The 21807-nt window shown below is 48.2% G+C and overlaps 1 long non-coding RNA gene across 3 annotated transcripts in view; it reads right to left on the bottom strand.

Annotated features, from left to right (window-relative positions):
* The window catches only part of LOC138513591 (uncharacterized), a 260338-nt gene that overhangs the window by 172768 nt on the left and 65763 nt on the right, over positions 1-21807 (bottom strand). The window lies entirely within an intron of this gene.

Below are 21807 nucleotides of genomic sequence, written 5' to 3'. Positions count from 1 at the left end.
TTTGGCCCCGCGATTAACTCCCGTGATATTAGGAGGTTAGCTAGACTCTTGGAGGCCACAATCTCTGAGACAGCAGATGCTTTAGAAAACATAACTATTGAAATGCAAGCTATTAGGCTAGTGGCCCTTCAGAACAGAATGGTGCTAGACATGATTTTGGCTGAGAGCGGTGGAACGTGCTAAATTATAGGGTATAGCTGCTGTTCCTATGTATACGTTGCTTCCACCTCTGTGCTTGAGTCCATAAAAAGGCTCCGTGGGATTGGCTCCCAGGTTCACGTAGAAACTGGATCATGGGACATTTTACATTCCATTTGGGGTTTCTTTAGCCTATGGGATTGGAAGATAGGAATGGTACTGCTTACAGGGATACTAATAATCCTGGGATGCTGCCTTTTTGTTAATTGCTTACCTACATGCTGCCAATATCTAGCCCAATTGTGTGCCCCACGACCATTCCGTGGTGCCAAGAGGAGTTGCACTGATGATGCAGGATGTCGCTATACAGGAACTGATGCAAATTGAGATTACTGAAATAGACATAGGAAGAACTGCTTTGCCCCCTCAGCCTTCACCTTGCACCTCTTTACCTCTTGATCCCTTTTCTAGTGATGCCACTGAGTATGTTTCACAGACAGCTGTCCAGGATGAGGAGATATATGAGGCGGTTCTGTAACTTTAGTGTAGCAATATCGTTGAGCTGATTAACAAAAGGGCTGTCTGTGGAAATGTCAATTTTATCTGTTAATCAGTTCATAACAATATTGCTTGAAGGAGAGCCTGCTACAAAACATAATCTGCTAGGGGCCAATCACAAACACCATTCAAAAGATTAGGCCTCCTTGCTTTAACACACGAAGCTAAAACATTAGGCCTCACGTTAGAGGTCCCTGCTTAAAACTGCACAATGCATAAAACTTGCTTACGCTTGCTGGAATTCAAGATAAACAGCATGACCTCTCGACGAGATATGCATGTTGAAAGTACATCAGCTCATCCCAGATGTGAGAAAATTCCGCAGACATTAATGAGAAATGTACAGTAAACCATTTTATTAATACAACGAGACTGGCAGAAACACTTCCCTTTTTCTGCTGCTTTTAACCTTCGTACACATTAAACGTTTGCGCTGCTCGCTTTCCTTCCTGATTTTACAAATAGCATTTGCTTTCAGTAACATTGGATGTGATGTATTATGACAAACGACTGCCTTTTTACTCTCTGCATATACCGTTCTGACCCAATTCTGGGAAATCATCACAGAAGTGACGGAGGAGTGATTGATCTGCCACGAGATGTCTAGGCACGTATAGTGTGGGAGTGATGTCTGGTATCTAGCTATATAAACATGGTCATTCTGTTTTGAAAATTGTCAGCAACTGAGGAATGCAATGACTTATGTTTTTTCTCCGTCATTGTAATCTTTCTTTGCTCACCCACTATAGTGTTATTTGTAATAAATGCTTGCAATTGAGAAAAACCTCTGTGTCGGAATCTGTATGTATCTGATGTAAAAGTGTTTATCCGATTTATATTTCAGACTGGGCGAACCACAAATATATCCATTGTAAATTCCCTGTTTTACACAACTGCTAGGGACAACCCAAGTGTACCACCTGGCCTGTCCTTATCCAATAATCCTTTCTTCTATAGGTAACTATACTGACCCTATCACTCGGGGAGCCAACCCAAAGTGGTGTTAGGTTTTGGGACAGTTTTCCCAGGTGACGCAAGTAGAGCATCATACTACAGTAAAAAGGGCCTACAAGCCCACGAATGCTGAGAGTCTCTCTGGATGCATACGGGCTGAGAATAATCCCTGCCGTTACTATAATAAACAGCAGTAACTACCTTGCTTTTGTGTGTGCCTCATGCTCCTTTTGGGACGCGGGAGGAGTTTTGGCCTCCCCAACCCCGGAGGTCCGCGGACGGCTCTGCCGGCCCCTGGGAAAACACCCCGACAAGTTGGAGGCACTGCTGAGATCTGTTTCAGGCCTCTTGCGACGAGGTAACCTGGCAGCATGGCCCCCTCTGCCATTGCCCCCTTTTGAGGACTACAGGACCCTTGTGGAACTGCGAGACGACCGGACAGCGCAATCCGGACATTGGCCGTCAGAAGCTGACTTGAGAAGTATCCCGCCCGCGGTTGCCGAGTGTCCAGACGTGGTCCAGACGAGGGGAGGTGGCGAGCAGCATTTGGTGGGTTGCCCGCAGTCGAGCGGCCCCAGATCACGAGGACTTGATGTGAGTATGGCACACCCAACCAGCAATGTAATGTTGTGCGGGAGGGGGGAGGAATTGTAACAAGGGTGGCGGGTGGTTGTTACAGTGTGTGGAAACTGATTTCGGTTAATAAGCAGCGATAGATGTGTAACGTGTAGCAGGACAGGTACAAGGGCCGTCCGCTACAGCGTCACAAAGTGGATTGGGTGGGGCCTCAAGCGCCCACGTGTGACGGACAGGTCGTGCAGATTGGTCTAGATCGCAGACACGTGTATGAGGGGGTGTGGCTTTCCTATGAATTGACGTTGTAGATCAATGAGTAGATGAGGATCCCTACTAGTTGAGCATTTTAGCTCAGTGGGTAGATGATGTTTTCCCACAGGAGGTAGCTAGATTGTTCCCGAGTGCGGAAGATAATTGGCTGGTTAAACTCCCCTGGAGAGGGGGCGTATCACACGCGAGGCGACGCAGTGTGCGCAGTCCGATTATAATAAGTAATTGATTGTTGATTACTCTACTCCCGACGTAGGGGGAAGACAGCTGTGGGGTTAACGGGGAATAAAAGTGTTAAGGATATCGCGCGTTCATTGGTTCTGAAATTGTACATACTTGTAATATCTTGTAGAGGTTGGTGACGTCACCCATAGGGCTTGCATAGGACACAATGACCACCTCGTGTTCATCCAATGGTGGTCGAGGGCAGGAAGTACGAAAGGGTAGAGGCGAAGGGGGAGAGGAGGCCGTGCACGGAGAACGCCGGCCGCGCTGGACGGGGAAGAGGCGAAGGGGGAAGAGGTGGCCGTGCACGGAGAACGCCGGTCACGCTCGACAAGGGTGTTGCCCAGAAGAGGGAGGGGACTGAGCAGGCAGTGGGGACGGGGAGGAGGAGGAGCTAAGTTGAAGGTGTGCCAAGTACAGGCGGCAGGGGAAGGTGGGGCAGCTCAGTGGCACGCCACACAGGGCACTTAGCCACAGGGGGCTTCGTGCGCCACGGCCGAAAGGGGCCATAGTCATAAGATCGGGAAGGAAGAAGAGCAAGAGCAAGAACTTTAAAATTGAAATTGCCTTTCTTTTCAGCGGACTGTCGGAAGTCCCCAGCGTACGGGGCCAGGTGAAAGGTTTACGTTGATAAAGGTGAAATTGTAACATGGCAACGTACTATGGGTCGGGGGCAGGAGCAGGGTTGTGGCTCAGAGCAAGCGCTTTAACTACACCACTCCAACACATCTGCGCGACATTGTCACCACATAAAGAGAACATTATAAAGTACAGCATTGAATGGACACAAGGAACAGACAACAAAATAAGGGTACCATGGCCGCCCAACGGCAGCTTCGACACGTTTACCCAACACTACCTACTGACATACTTACATAATACCTACAAAGGGAAAAAGTTAGCAAACCATTTAGAGGTTTTTGATCTTTGGAAGATGTTCCAGGGAGGTACACCGGGAGCACCGGGCATGTTCGCTGTACAGGGGGTAAAAGAGGAGAAGGGAACAAGGGAAGAGAAGGAGGTGAAAGAGGAGAAGGTGTAAGGAGGGGGCAGGGGTACGAAAAACAAAATCCCACCCAGTACTGAAGAAAGTGAGGAGGAGGCAGAAGGATCATTTGCGGTAGCAGAGGCAAGGGTGAAAAAGGAAGGGGCAGGGGATGTGCAAATGGCTAAGGTAGTAAAGAAGGAGGAGGGGGGATTGTATCCAATAACAGAATTAAGAGAAGCTGCCCACCAACAACTAACGGCCGCTGAGGGGTACTCAAATCCCGCATACAGCCCTCCACCCTACGCACCAACAGATAGCTGCCAAAAGGAGGTGGTAACAACGGGCATGGCAGATATAAGCAAAACGCAGGCAGGCACGGGGGGCAGGAAGAGGGTCCCGAGAGAATTTGCAAACATAGGGCCAGATGAATGGATAGCAGCAGAGGTGCTTCTGAAACTCCGGTGGACACTAACAGGGGAAGAGGAGGACGCAGTGAGGAAGGTAAGAAGGGAAGAGATGGACCCCGTACATACATGACACAAGGTATGTAAAGAGAGAGAAGGGCGACTTTCGCAAGAAGAGGAAGAGATGCTGGAGGAAAAGTTGGCAGAATTGAGGGAAGTACGGAGCGCACTGATTAGGCAGTCGAGCAGGAAACACGGCAAAGAAAGGAAGAGAGGAAAGCAAGTAAGGTAGAGAAGGCGAGGATGAAGGAACAGGCAGAAGAAAGGAAGAAGGAAGAAGCGCGCCTACAGGCAATAGCTGAAAGTGTGGCACGCATGGAGCAATGGGAGATGAGAAGTAAGGAGGAGGAGCGGGAAGAAAATGACAGGGAGATGGGAATGTGGAAAAAGAAGATTATATCAGAAAGTGCGCGGAAATATGAAGAAGAAAATGTAATAGAGAGCATATTAAAAAGGGAAGGGGGCATATGGGGGAGAAAGGAAGAATAGGAGAAGATACTGGCAAAGGTTAGCAAAGAAGTAATGGAAGAACCTTGCAGGAAACGGGCGGAAATAGGTGGCAAGGTAATACAGAAGAAAAATGAGGAACGGGGAGAGAGGAGAGTGGAGCATGGAGTGAAAAAGTACACCTGCCAGGATAAGGAGGTTGCAACAACATCAACACAGGGGGCTGCGGCCAAAGGAGGTGAGTACACAGACATAGGGCCTCATCACGAGTCTGGCGGTAACCCTTAAATGCGGCGGTAGCACTATTACCGCTGCATTTAAGGGGCCGCCAGTTCATGACCTTGGCGGATTTCCCCCCAGGTCTGAGCTGGGGGGAAATCTGCATCAAATTTGACGATTTTTGGCGCGTTTACCGCTGGTGGGAAATCCGCCGGCGGTAATAGCACAAATTTTCCCCATTGGGCCCAATGGGGAATGAGGAATTCCCGAATGGGCCCAATGGGGAATGGGCAATAACCGTTCCGCCAAACCCGTGATCGGCGCTAATAGCGCCGGGGGTTTGGCAGTAGGGCTATTAGCGCCGGCGCTAATAGCGCCGGCGTTACTGCCCAACTCGTGATGAGGCCCATAGGCTTAATAGATTTAAGGACAGTGACAGTGGAGGGGGAACGCACAGAGTGGGCATCGACATTTCAAGATGGATTTTGCAGCGAGGAAGAAGAAGGGTTGTGCGAAGATAGACGAGATGGAAATAGAGAAAGTTTAGATAAACTATACATAACGCGCACTAACTGCGAGTCACCATGGGCATGCGAGACACAGGCAGAACAACACACAGAGGAAATGAGACGGAGACAAGTGAACAGAAAAACACCACGACCATTAACACCAACACCTGTACACACCCCATATGTCAACAGATTTAGGGACCTCCCAGGAAGCCGGCAGGAAGAGCGAGCAGACACACCCATGATGGGACAGGAGGGTAACAGGAGAGGAAGGAAGAGCATGGGAAGTGATAGCGGAAAATACTGTAATATTGACAACATAGAGGAGTTACCTAGCATATAAGATGATGAATACACCATCATATCCCCACACAGGCGAACACCAGGGGAAGTAAGGGAGTACAATTTAATGCCACTACTGGACAGGGGCGGGATCAAGGCCACAATATGTCCCATGGAAACATGCAGATAAAGAAAATATTAAATGCAGACTTCCATCTCTGAGTGGAGGAGCTGGGAAATGGATATATGAAATGGAAAAACACACTGCGGGTCAAAAGTTAGCGGTGGGTGATGTAAAGGGGTTACTAATTTCAATACTGGGGGCTGCTGCAGACGACATCTGGAGGAGAGCGGGATTCCCAGGGGTAACTATAAATGACACGTCACATGATGGAGCGCCATTTGCTAACTGCAGGCACCCTCTATGGCAGGCCTTGAGGGTCCAGTACCCAGACACCTCAGACATAGGAGCAATAACATCTCGCAAGATGCGCGAGAATGAGGACCCTGTTGATTACATCCAGGAGATCCAGGAGAAGTGGCGCCTAGAAACGCGGGAATCGTGGGACAAGACACTAGCAATATTTTATCACATACTAATACAAGGACTCCCGGAGCAAGTACAAAGGCAGTTGAAGAAATGAGTGGGAATGGAAGCAAAGGCATGGCCAGAAATACAACTGACAATAGTGCACTACTGCAGGAGGTGGCAAGAAAAGATTAAACAAAAGGAGGAAGATAGAAAGACAGAGGAAGCGAAATTGGTCCAAAAGAAACTATCTAAATATGCCATGGAAGGGGCACTGATAACAGCACCCACGCCCACATAAGCCACTGTAACACAAGACGCAACACAACAACAGATAGCACTGTTACAGCAAGCACAATTTATGACACAACAAATGCCTCCACCCCCACCATACACAGCACATGCGGGAGGGGGTTATATGCAAATGGAGAATGGATACTCAAACAACTGCAGAGGGAGGGGCTGACAAATGAGAGGGAGAGGATTTGACACAAATGCACAACAACAAGGGGGAGGGTTCCGGGGTTACAACCAATCTGGACAGCAGGGGCACTCAGATAACACAGGAGGATACCCATGGCAAGCCAGGGAACCACCAATATGCTGGATATGTGGAGTGGTGGGACACATGTCACGCACATGCAGAATGAGGACGGGACAAGCAGGTTGGGGAGAGCAAGGACACCAAGGGCCTATTGGGGAACAGCAATTTTACCAACAACAGCAAGAACCACAGCAACCACTGCTACAACCACAAGCACCACTGCAACAGCCCCAGCCAAAACTTCAGGGGTACATACAACAACCACAGATACAACAACAACCACAACAACAGGCACAGCAAACACAACAGAAACCACAGCTACAAATACAGACATACACACCACCACAGCAACAGACACAACACCAACCACAACAGCAGGCGATTGCAACACAACAACAACAGGTCCAAACAGCGCAGCAGCTCACACAAATACAGGACAATGCAAAATCATTGATTGGCACACCTGTAAAACACACACAGCTGGGGAGGGTGACAATATTGGGTCACAACCCTTACACAGGGAGTGGACAGTCACTCTACCCACAATAGGATAGCCCACAGGTTTCCTTGATGTGTCCCATCCTAACCCTGCGGAGGAACCACGCATACAGGTGACGATAGGTGACACATTTTTTTCCTTCCTAGTTGACACAGGGGCAACTAGGTCTTGCATAAGGGAGGGAAAGTTTAACTTGTCAGGTGAGGCTATGAACACTCAAGGATTCTCTTGGGCAAGAGGGTTGGTTCCTTCACTGATAACATCTCCTTATCTATAGGAGATCACAATATGTCTCTCCCGCTGCTGTATTCAAAGCAATCACCAGTAAACATACTAGGGAGAGACATTATGAGCAGACTGAATATGACCATCTCCTTTACTGAGAAGGGGATTATTTGCTCCCCACCTGGCATTAACATGCTCACAGCACAACAAATACTGCAGGCTTATTGTGGCAAAACAGCAGCCAGGGCAGAACCAGTAGATGGAGATCAACAGCTTACCTTTTCAGACCCGAAACACCAGCCAGTGAAAAGGAAGGAGCCATGATGCCAGTGAGCATTGAGAGTATTGTGGCAACAGCAGACTACATTGCAGTGCATGCCCAGGACAGTGAAGGGAGAGCATGGAGAGCAGTAATAGCACTAGCTGGGGGATCAGGTATCAGATGAGGAGCTGTTCTCTGACAATAACGGAGAGGGGGAGATGGTGTTTGAGATGAGTGTTAACATTTCGTTGAGAGTGACATACAAAGAAGTAGCACAAAAAATGGCAATGGCACTAGAGGCACCTGCCACTACAGCACTGCCATTTTACGAGGATGACCTAGCAGCAGTACCAGCATCTCTATGGACCACCAGTCCATACGACGTAGGATGCATAAAAAGCATTGGAGGAGTAAAAATAAAATTGAAAAAAGGAGCAATGCTGCCAAGAGTAAAGCAATACCCACTATCAAAGGAAGCAGATGAGGGGATATATGAAACAATAACAGCACTAATAGATAGAGGTATACTAGTACCACCAGAGTCCCCATGCAACACTGCTGTGTAACCTGTGCGCAAAGCAAAGGGTGGGCCCTGACGTTTCATACAAGATCTAAGACCCCTCAACCACATTGTAGAAGCAGAATACCCTATAGCAGCTAACCCAGCCACTATACTATGTGGGATACCAGCAGAGGCATCACGGTTCACCATGATTGACCTCAAAAACGCATTTCTTCTCGATACCCCTACACCCTGACTCACAAGACTTGACCAGCTTCACATACTGCAACACAAAATGGAAACACACAATGCTACCACAGGGGTACTGCGAATCACCATTCATCTTTAACAGAGTGATACAAATGGATTTGAGTAACATTGAAATGGAAAGCACGGTGCTGCAATATGTAGATGACATCATCATCTGCAGCACCACAGAGGAAAAGTGCAGAAAAGACTCTGTAAAGATGCTCACAGTACTAGCCGAGAAAAGGTACAACGCAGACAAGGAGAAATTACAATACTGCCAAGAACAGGTACTGTACATAGGCCAACTGATTTCACAAAAAGGGAGGAACATTGCACCACAAAGAGCACAGGCCATAACAAACACACCGCAGCCACAGACAGTGAGAGAATTGCAAACGTTTTTGGGTCTATGCAACTACTGCAGGGCATGGGTTTTCTACTACAGCACAAATATAGGACCACTGCTTGAGGCCCTCAGAGAAGCACAGAGGAGGGAGAAGAAGTTGAGATGGACAAAGGAAATGACAGAGGCTGTCAGTGAACTAAAACATGCCATCTCCACTGCACCAGTACTAGCAACCCCAAATTATGAAGAGCCATTCTACATATTTTCACATTGTGACTCAGCAGTAATGAAAGCGGTACTGACACAAAAAACCAGCATGGGACACAAACCAGTAGCATTTTACAGTGGCCATCTAGATCCTGTAATGATGGGTCACTTCCCGTGCGAACAGAGCCTAGCAGCAGCAGCATATACGGCAGAAAAATCATCATCAATAACAATGGGGTGCCCCACCACACTGTACGTGGAACACGCTCTTTTTGCAATATTAAATAACCCCAAATCCACATTGACCACTCAGAGGGCAACAGGCTATGAAATTATTTAATCCAGACCAGAATTGAAAATTGTGAGGTCCAGTAATGTAAATCCAGCAAGATTTAGAGCAGAGGTAGTAGAAGACGGCACCTACGCCCATGATTGCACACAGGCCATTGAAATGTACTCAAGCACAAGGAAAGTTGAGGAAAGTGCCCTAGAGGGGGGATAGGTAATGTACATTGATGGGTCCTCAATAATTGATCAGAGTGGTGAGGTAAGAGGAACAGGTGCAGCAGTGGTACGAATGAGGGGCGATTGGACGTACATCCCAATAAAGCGCATACAGTTACCACAACACTATTCAGCACAAGCAGCAGAGTGAGTGGCCCTGATTTTTGCACTAAAGGAAAGCTATGACAAAAGTGTAACAATATATTCTGACAGTGCATATGTCACATCAACTGTGCACTCAGGGTTAATTAAGTGGCAACAAAGAGGTTTCAGGAGAGCAGACGGCACCCCGGTGCGGCATGCTCTACTACCTGCTGAACTAATCGAAGTGATTGAAGACCCTAGAGAAATAGCCCTGGTAAAGTGTCAGGCCCATACAAACGGGGATGGTCCAATTTCAATGGGCAACGAAACAGCAGACGCACATGCTAAATATGCTGCGTATTTTGGTGACATTTGGACCCACCCAGAAAAATAAAAAGATAAGGGGTGGCGTGGGCAAGACAGATGTTGATGAAGGATGGGTACACACACATCCCTGAAACCCAAATAATGGAATTACAGGCAGCAGCACCTATGGCAGAAAAAGAACTGTGGGTCAAAAGAGGATGCACCATGTCTCCCACAGACGCATTATGGCGACAGAATAATACAGGCAAAATAGTGATGTCCCTAGCCTTATTGAAAACAGCTTTGGCACAACTACACCACCCCGCACACACAGGAAAAGAGGTGATTGCAGCACGAATATAAGAGGCGTGGCTCTGCCCCGAGCTAAATTCACATGTTGCAAACTTTATTAGCAATTGTCTCCTTTGTCAACAATTTACAGCCGGTCACATGCTGCAAGTGATCAAAGGTACTATACCCTGGCCAGAAAGGCCCTTTCTGCACCTACAAATTGACTACGTTGACATGATCAATGTATGTCAAGGATACAGATACATGATTGTAGTAGTATGCCCCTTTTCAAGGTGGATCGAGGCCGGTCCATGCTCCCATGCAGACACCTTCAGAGCAGCGAAGTTCCTGGTAAGGGAGGTGTTCCCGAGATGGGGGGTATGCAAAGTGTTGTGGTCTGACAACGGCCCACACTTTGCCAATGAAATGTTCCAACATGTAACTGCCCTCCTTGGTATAAAGCATAAGTTTGCATGCGTGTACCGCCCACAAGCAAACGCCATCTGTGAATGCCTCAACGGCCTCCTAAAAGAAGAGATAGCAAAGATTCAGCAAACAACCAAAAAGAGTTGGCTTTACTGCCTCCCCTTGGCTCTGTTTGAATTAAGGAATGGGCCAGGGTCGGACCACCACCTCACAACCCAAGAGGTGGTGACCGGACGCCAAATGCACCTTCCACTCACACCACCATCAAGAGCTATAACAGATTGCCATGCCTCGCAACATGTTTTTGGTGAAGAAATGTGCGAATACGTCTCTTCCTTGGTTACTAGTGTTGCCTTTATCTCTCAACAGATTGAACGGACGCGGGGAGGGTCGAAGAACACCCAACAAGAAGAAAAAGCAAACGAAGAACAGGAACAGGCCACACAGTGGACAGTAAAAGAGGGGGACAATGTCCTTTGAGGAACTTTAACCGCCGGTGGAACAGCCCCCGGTTCGCTGGGCCCCACCAAGTGGAAAAAACAGCTCCTAGAGCTGTAAAGCTGAGGGACAAGAACTTCTGGTCCCATCTGCATGACATCAAGCCCTACAAAGCACAGACCCCCCCTTGCATCGACGGAAGAGCCAAGGCACCAGCAACGACAACCAATGACAACAACAACACAGCCCAGATACCAAACCCCCCTAAAGACATAAGTGAACAATCACCCATACCCCACCCTATGGTCACGAGATCCCAGACTAAAGCAAACACCACTCTAACCAATCCCTAATAAAGAAATTGTCCAATAATAAGCAAATTTACACCACACTGTGTATATATATAGAAAGAAGTGAATTTAAGTTACTAAGGCATACGTCAGTGCCCAGAGGTAAATGCTGCCCACGGATGACAACACCCCAGAAGCATTGTCACACCAATTTGTGTACGTTATAAAAATACCAAAATACTTAAAGAAAAGAAGAATAAGTGTGTATTACAACATGTTCATTTTGATAATAGAGCAATCCTTCCCACATCTCCACAAGCACTTACCAGCTTTAAGGGATAGGACGCTAAAGAAAGCGTGGGAACAGCTTTTCGCCTGGGCTTTGAACGATTATATGATAGGGAGAGCTTGAAAAAACGCTAACAAAATGACGCATATTCTGAGAAATTTTCAGGCGGGCATCTATATCATCAAAAGCAAAGAAGCTGCAGGACCGCAGCAAAGGTAAGAGAAATATGCCAGTGATATTAACAATTGTAATAAAGATGACAGCAATACTTTTCATCACTGGTCTACTTGCTGCCACTGTCTGGCAGTCACATTATGCTTCCTATGTTATGGCATCACCTTCTCCTAACAGACCCCCCACCATGGCTGCAACAGGTACAGTGTCAGGTGGTACAAGTACCCCAAGAGGGAACCGGAAGAGGGATAAATGTAGTGCTTTTATTGATAACAACACGGTAGACACGTACATTACAGAGTCAGCACATGTCTCAAATAACATGTGGTACCATCACATGTCCAGAATTGGTAATGGGGCAACTAAGGACAACTGCTATGTGTGCTCATTGATCCCATATGCCATGAGTGCATCTAGAACATGTGTGGCAACTGAGGTACCTGCAACATCAGCCTGCTATACCTGGCTCTGTTCCAAACAAGAGGACGATTCTATGGGAGACTAGCAGCGCTGAAATGGAAATCGAGGGACACGTACCTGTATGAAAATAACTTCATCAAAACACTACCCATGTACGACAACTACTGGCAGAATACACAAGGGCTCCAATATGTGACGGATGGACCTGATAAAGGAGAAACAAAGGAAGTAACATTGAACTACCTACCATGTGAATGGCGCGCAAGAGAAGTTCCTGGGATACCAGGGTGCTGGGAAAGACCGCTGATATTAATATATGGAAAGGTATACACGAAAGAAGGATGGGTAGATGGGGTTGTGGGAAGCAATATGGTAACATTGACAAAGGCAACAGTAGTAACAGTAACTGAAGAGAACAATAAATGTTACAATGGATGGACAAGGAGCGCGGCACTAGTAACCTGGCTAGAGAAGGACGAGGAACCAATAACAATACTTCCACTAACTGCACCAACACTATGTTATCAACACGATGGGAATGTCGATGTTGGAAGAAACAGCAACTGCAAAAGAACAATAATGATAGCTGAGGGGGGTGCTGGTACAGCAGTTCTGATGGACCACTATTGGGCCTGTGGAGAAAAAGCATACCACAGCTTACCAGCATCAGGGAATGGAATATGCACTATGGTACACATCAACATGCCATCCCTGGTAGTACCGCAGAAACATGTCAACCTGGGGAACTTCCCTAAAATGGACAAAGGGAACAAAAGGAAGAAATGGTCAGTGAAGATGGGAGGAGGAAGGGAAAGGAACAACACGGCAAGCCTGCCGAGAATGAAGAGGCAAGGAGAACCACTGACGGGGAACTACCTGTGGGGAAGATCAGAAAAGGCTCTTAGTGACATCCCACCAGAACATAGACTATTCAGCAGAGCAGCAATGTTCTTCTCCTCCATAATACATAATTTGCAGGCATATGCAAATGCGAAGTGGCTCCAGAATACCAGATGGGAACTAATGATGACAATCAACTCCACCATCAATGGATTCAACGCAATAAAGGTAGAACTGAGGGCAGTACGAATGGTGGCACTCCAGAACAAAGATGTGCTGGATCTCCTAACAGCAATGGAAGGAGGAGTTTGTGTGAAAATTGGAAGCTCGTGTTGCACATTCACCCCGGCCAACGATGCAGACAATGGCACGCTTTCTGAGGCAGTATCACAACTTGCCAAGATGCACGCCAAGATGGAAGAAAAAGCAAAGAGAGTGAAGAAAGATGGTAGCTGGTTTTCCTACTTGTGGTCATGGATGCCATTGTGGCTGTCAGATGGTCTTAAAATTATAGCAGGATGCATAATATTGGGAATGGCCGCCTGTTAGGAATGAGGTTATGGAAAGCAAGGTCAGTGCGCACGACTGAAGATATGATGGAAAGGATCGGCATGCATGCCCTAATGCCAGCTGAAGATGACAAAAACACAGACATCATCATAAAGGAACGAGAACGGTTACGCCAGCAGATAATGGAAGCAGACTTATATCCACCATCAGTGAAGGTAGAGAACCCAAGGAACCCGAAGAATTATGTTGGAAAGTGGGTCTATTGCAAGCCTGGCAGTGGATGCGTATAGATCTACTGGTCTTTTGAAGATCACGTGAACCAGTACGGACACCTGGCGGGAATAACGAAAGTATGGAGAGTACGCAGAGAGAAGAGAGTGGATAATGTTTGGGTCGACAAGTCGACCAGAGGAGGGACTGAAGTGGGAAAATGGGAAAACACCCTCCCCCATCTTCATCCAAACCATGGCCCAGGACATCAAGACCCAAGCACCCCCCCGCGAGAGGAGTTCAACCCCTTCACTTCATCACCAGACGGACAGGTCCCCTGTGTCCGCAGCCCACACACCCGGGGAGCCTGCCCACTACCACGTCTGGGAACCGCCGACGTCAGCCTCATGGACTCGATTAGACAAAAGCCACAAACGCCATCATCGTTAGAGATGCCATGACGACATAGCCAACAGATAAAGAACACACGTGCCACCATGCACACTGTTCACCCACATACCAAAATACACGAAGAACATACCCAGTGCTATGACACAGAGGACCGATACACCCACAGACATTTTTCACATAGTCCTCCTACAGCACCGCAGAAACGCAAGACGCCTGAAGAGCTTGTGTATATATGCTTGCAGATGCTTTCTCGCTACCTATCCCTGTGAAGACGTCACCCTATATATCTACTGCTGCTTGTGACGCTCTGTCGCCCCTCACCAGCCCCATATTATGGATTATGTACCGCCACGCAGAAACTAGGCCAAGGTAGGCCGCAAAGCAAGAGTCTCCAGGCAGGAGCCGCTCAACGAAAATCCTTTCAGACGAAAATGCAAAGCGCTGATCACACAGAACGAGCCCCAACGAGAGCTCACAGCCAAGGCCGCAATGTTGCCATTCACATGCTGCGCTCCCCGCGCCAAGGTTACACCTGCCAACGCCGAATACCCCTCAGAGCCGAAATACAAATCAAATGCTCATAATTCTGCTCCAGCTACGGTCTCTCCACACATGACCAAGCCGAGCTGACAAGATGCCAAGCTCGCGAGACAGAAAGTCGCCGGGGTCCCACATCTGAGACACGATCTGCAACAACGAAGTGACAAGTTGGACACCTACAGCGATGGGAAAGACATGCACATCAGCCACTAGCCAGACCTGTCCATTGTCCACCACTAACACATAGTTGCACATTGTTGCCAGCACCAGGTACACTGTGAGCTGGGAACAGCAATGGTCCCAGGCTTGGGGGCTCGCGGGTGAACCAATCAGAATACGAGGGTCTCATCACTGATGCCATTTTAGCTAGCCAATCACCAAGTGTCCCCTTGTAACCAACTTGGTGTAGCAACTGTTAGGGACAACCCAAGTGTACCACCTGACCTGTCCTTATCCAATAATCCTTTCTTCTATAGGTAACTATACTGACCCTACCACTCGGGGAGCCAACCCAAAGTGGCGTTAGGATTTGGGACAGTTTTCCCAGGTAACGCAAGTAGCGCGTCATACTACAGTAAAAAGGGCCTGCGAGCAAAACGAATGCTGAGAGTCTCTCCGGGTGCATATGGGCTGAGAATAATCCCTGCCGTTACTATAATAAACAGCAGTAGCTACCTTGCTCTTGTGTGTGCCTCATACTCCTTTTGGGACGCAGGAGGAGTTGGGGCCTCCCCAGCCCCGGGGGTCCGCGGACGGCTCTGCCGGCCCCCATGAAAACACCACAACACTATTACGACTTTGCGGGCACGAGCTTTGCGCCATGCCGGTAAGGGCATTACCGCCATGCCGTTAAAGGCACCAAAAATGCCCTTAGCGGCATCATGCATAACGCATATAGCACTACCGACATGGCCCAATGCAGCATTAGCGGTGACCGTTATTAGCGGTCACCGCTAATAACGGTCACCGCTAATAAGCGGAACCGGAAGTAGCGTGATCGCACAGGAACGGGAAGGAGCACATCGGCCATCTTTAAAAACACAATCCATTGCCATCCTCACCACACAGGACCTGTGGGACTCTGTTGTCGTTCAGAAAACATTCTACAAACACACCACTATGCCCAAGGCCCTTAAGAAGGGAGCTGCCGTCTGCGCAAGGAGAGATTTAACGAGGATGAGTTGGAGATGCTGGCCGGGACACTGCAGGAGCATGCTGGTATTGTCTTTGCAAACAGCATGAAGAGGGAGGCCATACTAAAAAAAAGGATATCTGGGCACTTGTGGCACAGAAAGTCAGTGATGTGTGAAACACCCCACGAACCACCATAGACTGCTGTAAGCGCTGGGACGGCTTGCGACTCAGAGTGAGAAATATTCTCTCAGTCAATAGGAGCCAGGCAATGGCAACAGGAGGAGGACCCAGCTCACCCATCAAGCTGACCCCATGGGAGGACATCTGCGCCAGCATAATCACAATGGAGGGGCTAGAAGGTGTTGGCGAGATGGAGTCTGGAGCCACAACAACGGCCGATGGAGGTGAGTGTCCTAAGAAAACACTGTAATGCCGAGTCTGATGAAAGTCAGCCAATATGTCAGTCCAAAGAGTCAAGCCATGGTCCAACACACACACACTCCCAGCAAAGTAGGCGGACGCATCACAGACACATGCAGAGGCCTGCAGCAAGGCAATGCCATACCTGACACATACCACCCAAAGATGTAAATGCCATGAGGCACACAGCATGTAGGCCCCAACAAAAATGCATGTGAGATAGCATATCTCTTGGCCAACATGAGGGGCGCCGACGTATGCCTGCATAATCGACTCATGTATCAAACAATGTGCTCATCCAAACTCAAATGCCTATTACGCTCAATTGTGTGGATGATCAATTGTCCAAATGTATGTATGATGCCTATCAAAACATCACTCATGCCGTCCCTCTCTTTGACCCCCACAGGCTCTAACCATGACAGCGATGGCTAGGATGCAACCCCCGCAAAGACCACACCCTGGAAGAGGTCCCGGGATGATGCCAACCACCCTTCGACCTCGAAGGGACAACCCAGTGGCCGCCGTGCACCACCAGGCAAGACACCCAGGTTGGCAATACACCGGTGCCGCCAAGGGCTGTAGAGGCCGAGGCACCACCACCCATTGGCCATCCTGAGGAATCAGGTGAGGCACCACCATCTGAGGAGTCCAGTTTGGCTGGGGAGGCGGCAGCCACAGCACCCCAGGCCGTGGAGGACCCACAGGATGACATTTGGCTGCCCGTTGAGGACGATGCATCTGAAGTGGTCCGCACGCCCAGTCCACCGGCATCCCCGCAAATATCATCCCTCAAAACTGACCACGCCACCACCTAGGAGCAGTCTGGGCAGGAGCAAATGGAAGGGCACTTCAGTCCCATATTTCCGAGTATCGAGGCTGAGCAGGATGAGCAGGATAGCCAGGGACCACCAACCTCACAGAAGCACCCGCAGGGCCGCAGCGGTCAGAACAGCTGATTGCCCTTGTGCGGCAGTTTGTCGAGGACAACACACTAGCTAGACAGGAGTGGCGGGAGAACATCGCCTCTCTAGGCAGGTCCATCACGGAGAACACCGCCTCCATGGCCAAAATATTTGCAGATAACACCAGCCGCCTCTGCGAGGAGGTCTCCGCCCTCCGCCAGGTACTAGGCCGCATAGCCGATGCCATGGAGGCAGGGCATACGGCTACCCAATCCAAGCTGGCGGCCACTCCGTCATCATCTAGCTCGACCCAGACGAGCCCGCTCTGCAGGTCAACACGTACCCTGCGCCGGCAAGACATGCCACCACCTGGACCAGGGAGTTTGAATTGATAGTTAAGGCAGACTCATATAAGCATTGGAGACTTGATGGGACATGTGTGGGGGAGTTGTGGGGGGAGGGGCAGGGGGTGAGGGTGTGTGGGGGAGTTGTGGGGGAGGGGGTGAGGGTGTGTGGGGGAGTTGTAGGGGAGGGGGCGAGGGTGTGTGGGGAAGTTGTTGGGGGGGGGTGAGGGTGGTGGAGGGTTTTATCACTTTCATTATCATTGTTACATTTAATACACCCGTTGTGTGAAAAGAAATACTTGAGTGGACATTCATCATTGCACATGTGTCATTTATTCATATACAGTGCATAGTGTACATGTACCCCCACACCCAGTGCCCTCTGTCCAACTATCATGTCACCCTCTGCAGCCATGTGTGTCAGAAATATTGTGCAATCACTGACTGGAACACAGCACGTCCCTCCTGTGCATCGGCACCGCGATGATGTCCAGCCACACCTTCTTCATCCCCTTCATCTTCACCTGGTGGTAGCAGTTCAATGTCAGGGGGCAGAGGCACGTTCCGGCGGATACACATATTGTGCAGCATGACACATGCCATGATTATCTTGGTCACCTTCTCATTCCTGCAGAGGAGTGCCTCACCCGACCGGCAAAGGCAGCGAAATTGTGCCTTCAACAAGCCAAAGGTCTGTTCAATGACCACACGGGTACGGGTGTGGGAACGATTCTAGTCCTCCTCATGCCTGTTCTGTGGGTATCGGACAGGGGTGTGGAGCCACGGCTTCAAGGGATAGACACTATCACCAGCATGGCAACAAAAAGTACATGTCAGTCGAATCATGATGGACAGCTGTACTAGTCAAACATCCCTGCAGATTATCGTTGGTCACATGCACATGTCCCTGGATGTATGCACGCCATTTTCATGCCCTCATTGTGGCCTGTGCCATGGACTAATGGTGTGGGTTGCATCTTCAAGATGTTACATGGTGTGCACTGACGTCTAGTTGTGCATGCATCGTGTACGCATCCAGCTGTGCTTGTGTCAAATTTGTGATGTGTTGTGTTCTGTGAGATTGACTTACAGGGAGCCTTGGCAGTAGTCTGTGCAATATAAGGCAATCAGCGCTGATTTTTCACATGGTGACATGCAGCATTCCTATGTGTGTGGCGGCCCTGTATGCCCTTGTTGGTTCAGTTCAATGCACTCCCAGGAATGCTTGTCCTGTGTGGTGCTTTGCTGGAGACAGCAACATAGTGCATATGCACTGCATGTTGCTTGATGGCTTTACGGAGGGTGAGGTCCGCTGATGAGTGGTGCATGTGTTGTGAGATGTGGCGAGCAGCCAGGCTCGTCGTCCAGCATGTCGCTCCATGTAGCGTGGTAGCGTGGAGTTCTGCAGGACCATTGAGTCATGAGTTGATCCAGGATATCAGGCACAACAATGTGTGATGATCTTGCTGGAGTCGCATACCATCTGCACATTGATGGAGTGGTATTGCTTGCGATTGCTGTACACCACCTCCATGGCATGCGGGACCACCAACTCCACATGGGTACAGTCGAGGGCTACTACACAATTTGGCATGCCTGCCAGTGCTTGGAAGCAAACCTTTGTATCAAATATCTCTTGGGCGGTCCATCGTAGGGATATGTAGTCCCTTGTGTGCTTGAGGAGGGCATCCAGCAGTTGGTTCAAAATGCAAGAAAATAAGGGTTGTGATATGCCATGTATGTGCCCCACTGTGTGCTGGTAGGTGCCTGTGGCAAGGAAGTGAAGCACAGACACTACCTTCAGTTAGAGGGGGGGTGGTGTGGCGTATTTCAATGAGGCTGACAATGTCGTGTACCATGTCCACAATGGTGGTGATGGTGTTCGGTCCAGACGGTACAGGGTGTGGATCTGCTCAGGGGTTAGGTTGAAAGGACTGGCTCTGATGCGAGGGATTGGGGGTTGCCTGCATGGTAGCGCTGGCTGCACTGGTGGGGCATGCTGGGCCTGTCTCACCCTTCTTCTCCTTCTGCATCTCCTCTGTGGTGCTGGCTGTTGTTGTTGTTATTGCTGGTGTGGCAATGCAAGCATATCCTCCAGCTCCAGTAGTGCTACTACTATTGGAATCATCTTGGTATGGGAGGGGATGTGGTATGAGGGTGTGCTCCTTTTGTACTGGGCCAGACTCCATTGCCTCCACCTGTGCTGATTGTGTGCACCTGTGGCAGTTGGGAACACCGCACATGGCATTTTACGGTTGGTCTGCGATACCGGGATTACCGGCATGCCGGTATCGTCTATTAGCGCCTTCATGATGCCGGTAATTACTTGTCCGCCTGACTTGTAATTTCCTCCCAATTGCGGCATGCCGGTATTGCCAGTATGGTGGGCCGTGTGCCCACGCCCATGCCGCTATTAGAGGCACCGTTATTTGAGGTCAGCCATAGGGTATACTGTCTTTTAGGCATTGTATAGACAGTATACCCTATGGCGAATTCTTAAGAATGAAAAGGAACTGTAGTGAAAACAAAACTTTTGAAAAAAATGCTAAAATTACAGCAATTAATTTTATAGCTAGAGATTACTAGAAATCGACTATCAATAGTGCGTTTAACCAATGTACTAAACAGACACGAGCTGAGATTTTCAGAAGAAATAAGGAGAAAAATGAATTAAAACAAAACAAAATCTGACAATATACGCTTCATTACAACTTACAACAATGGGGCTAAAGACATTAAAAAAATTCTGGCCAAACGATGGGTACTATTACAGAGAGATCCAGACATCGCAGGACACATTCAGAAGAATTCCAGTGTGACCTTCAGGAAAGCGAAATCGCTACAATCAGAACTATCACCTAGTCTTTTCTCGACCCCGATACAGATATCAAATCAATGGCTATTAAGCAATCAGGGGGGGTTCTACAAATGTACCAAATGCCAGGCCTGTAAATATGGGGTGTCTTTGAAGAACTATATACAACCTCGAACTAAGAAGGAAGTGACTATCAAGAAACATATTACCTGTGTAACAACTTATGTGGTTTATGTGATAACATCTGGATGTAACCTATGGTATATAGATAGTACGAAATTAGAAGTAAAATTACGGATCTTGCAACATCTTCGTGCGATTAAAAACAAAGATCCAACCTACCCCCTAGCCAAGCATTTTGAGGAAAAACACAATGGAGATGTCTCATCGTTTAGATCAGGGGAGTTGCTAGGTCTGGAAAAGACCCGGGGCTACGCTGATGCCGGAAGTGCTGGGACTGGGGGCTAGCTAGTCTTTTGGCTGTAGCTCCTGAGATTCTATCCGGGGCTACAACCAAAAGATCAGGGGCTATAGCCCCCTTAGCCCCCCCCTAGCAACGCCCCTGGTTTAGATATTATGGCATAGACAAAATCTTACCAAATCCGAGAGGGGGTAATCGAGAACTGAAGTTGAGACAAACTGAATGTAAATATATTGTCGATTACCAATCAAAACACCCAGATGGCCATAACAAGGACGAGGAGCTCTATACATTTGTGGGAAACTAAAAGTGGTTTTTTGACTTTTTTGATGTTTTTGATTTATCTGACTTATGCCTATACATAAAACACACATAAAGCAAAATAGAGAAGGGATACAAGAACATGAATTCTTTATCCCAGAACATGAGGCCACTGCAGGTCTGCTTTTCTTTGTCATATACTTTCTTTTAACACACTGTTTTACATAACAGTCCTTATATTTCTTAACATGTAGGAGGCTTTTTAAAATCATCACATACATATCTGTTGGAACATGGTTGCATTTTTCTCAACCTGTTACAGGCTTTTTCAAACACATGGTAAATACGTCATTCCCTTTGTTTCCTCTCCCTCCTGTCCCCCAGGCGTCTCCCCCCCTCCCTTTTTTTTCTCCCCTCCTGTTAAGGAGTGACCATATATAGTGAAAGCATTAAGTACCTTATTTTGGGCAAAGAGGCTTTTATTAACCAGGGTAAACTGTGGCATGAATATTGTGTTTTATCACACATGGTACTTATAAACATCCTAGTCAAGTTATATACTGAATGCACTAAGCACTTTATTCTGATAAGAAGACTTTTTTATAATCAGTGAAAACTTTTGCAAGATTGTTGTGTTGCCCTAAGCACTTTACTTGTAGCATTTGTCACTTATATGACACAGAATATTTGCTGCTATTACGCATAATGCACTTTACTTAGCATTCAAGCAACAGTGGAGGTGGTGAGATATTGACTATCATGATGCACACTGCATTCTATT

Source organism: Ambystoma mexicanum, chromosome 12 (genome assembly GCF_040938575.1).
Source record: "Ambystoma mexicanum isolate Mex_15411 chromosome 12, UKY_AmexF1_1, whole genome shotgun sequence".
Taxonomy (NCBI): domain Eukaryota; kingdom Metazoa; phylum Chordata; class Amphibia; order Caudata; family Ambystomatidae; genus Ambystoma; species Ambystoma mexicanum.
Note: the sequence above shows the minus strand (reverse complement) of the source record. Positions and strands in the feature narration are given on the sequence as shown.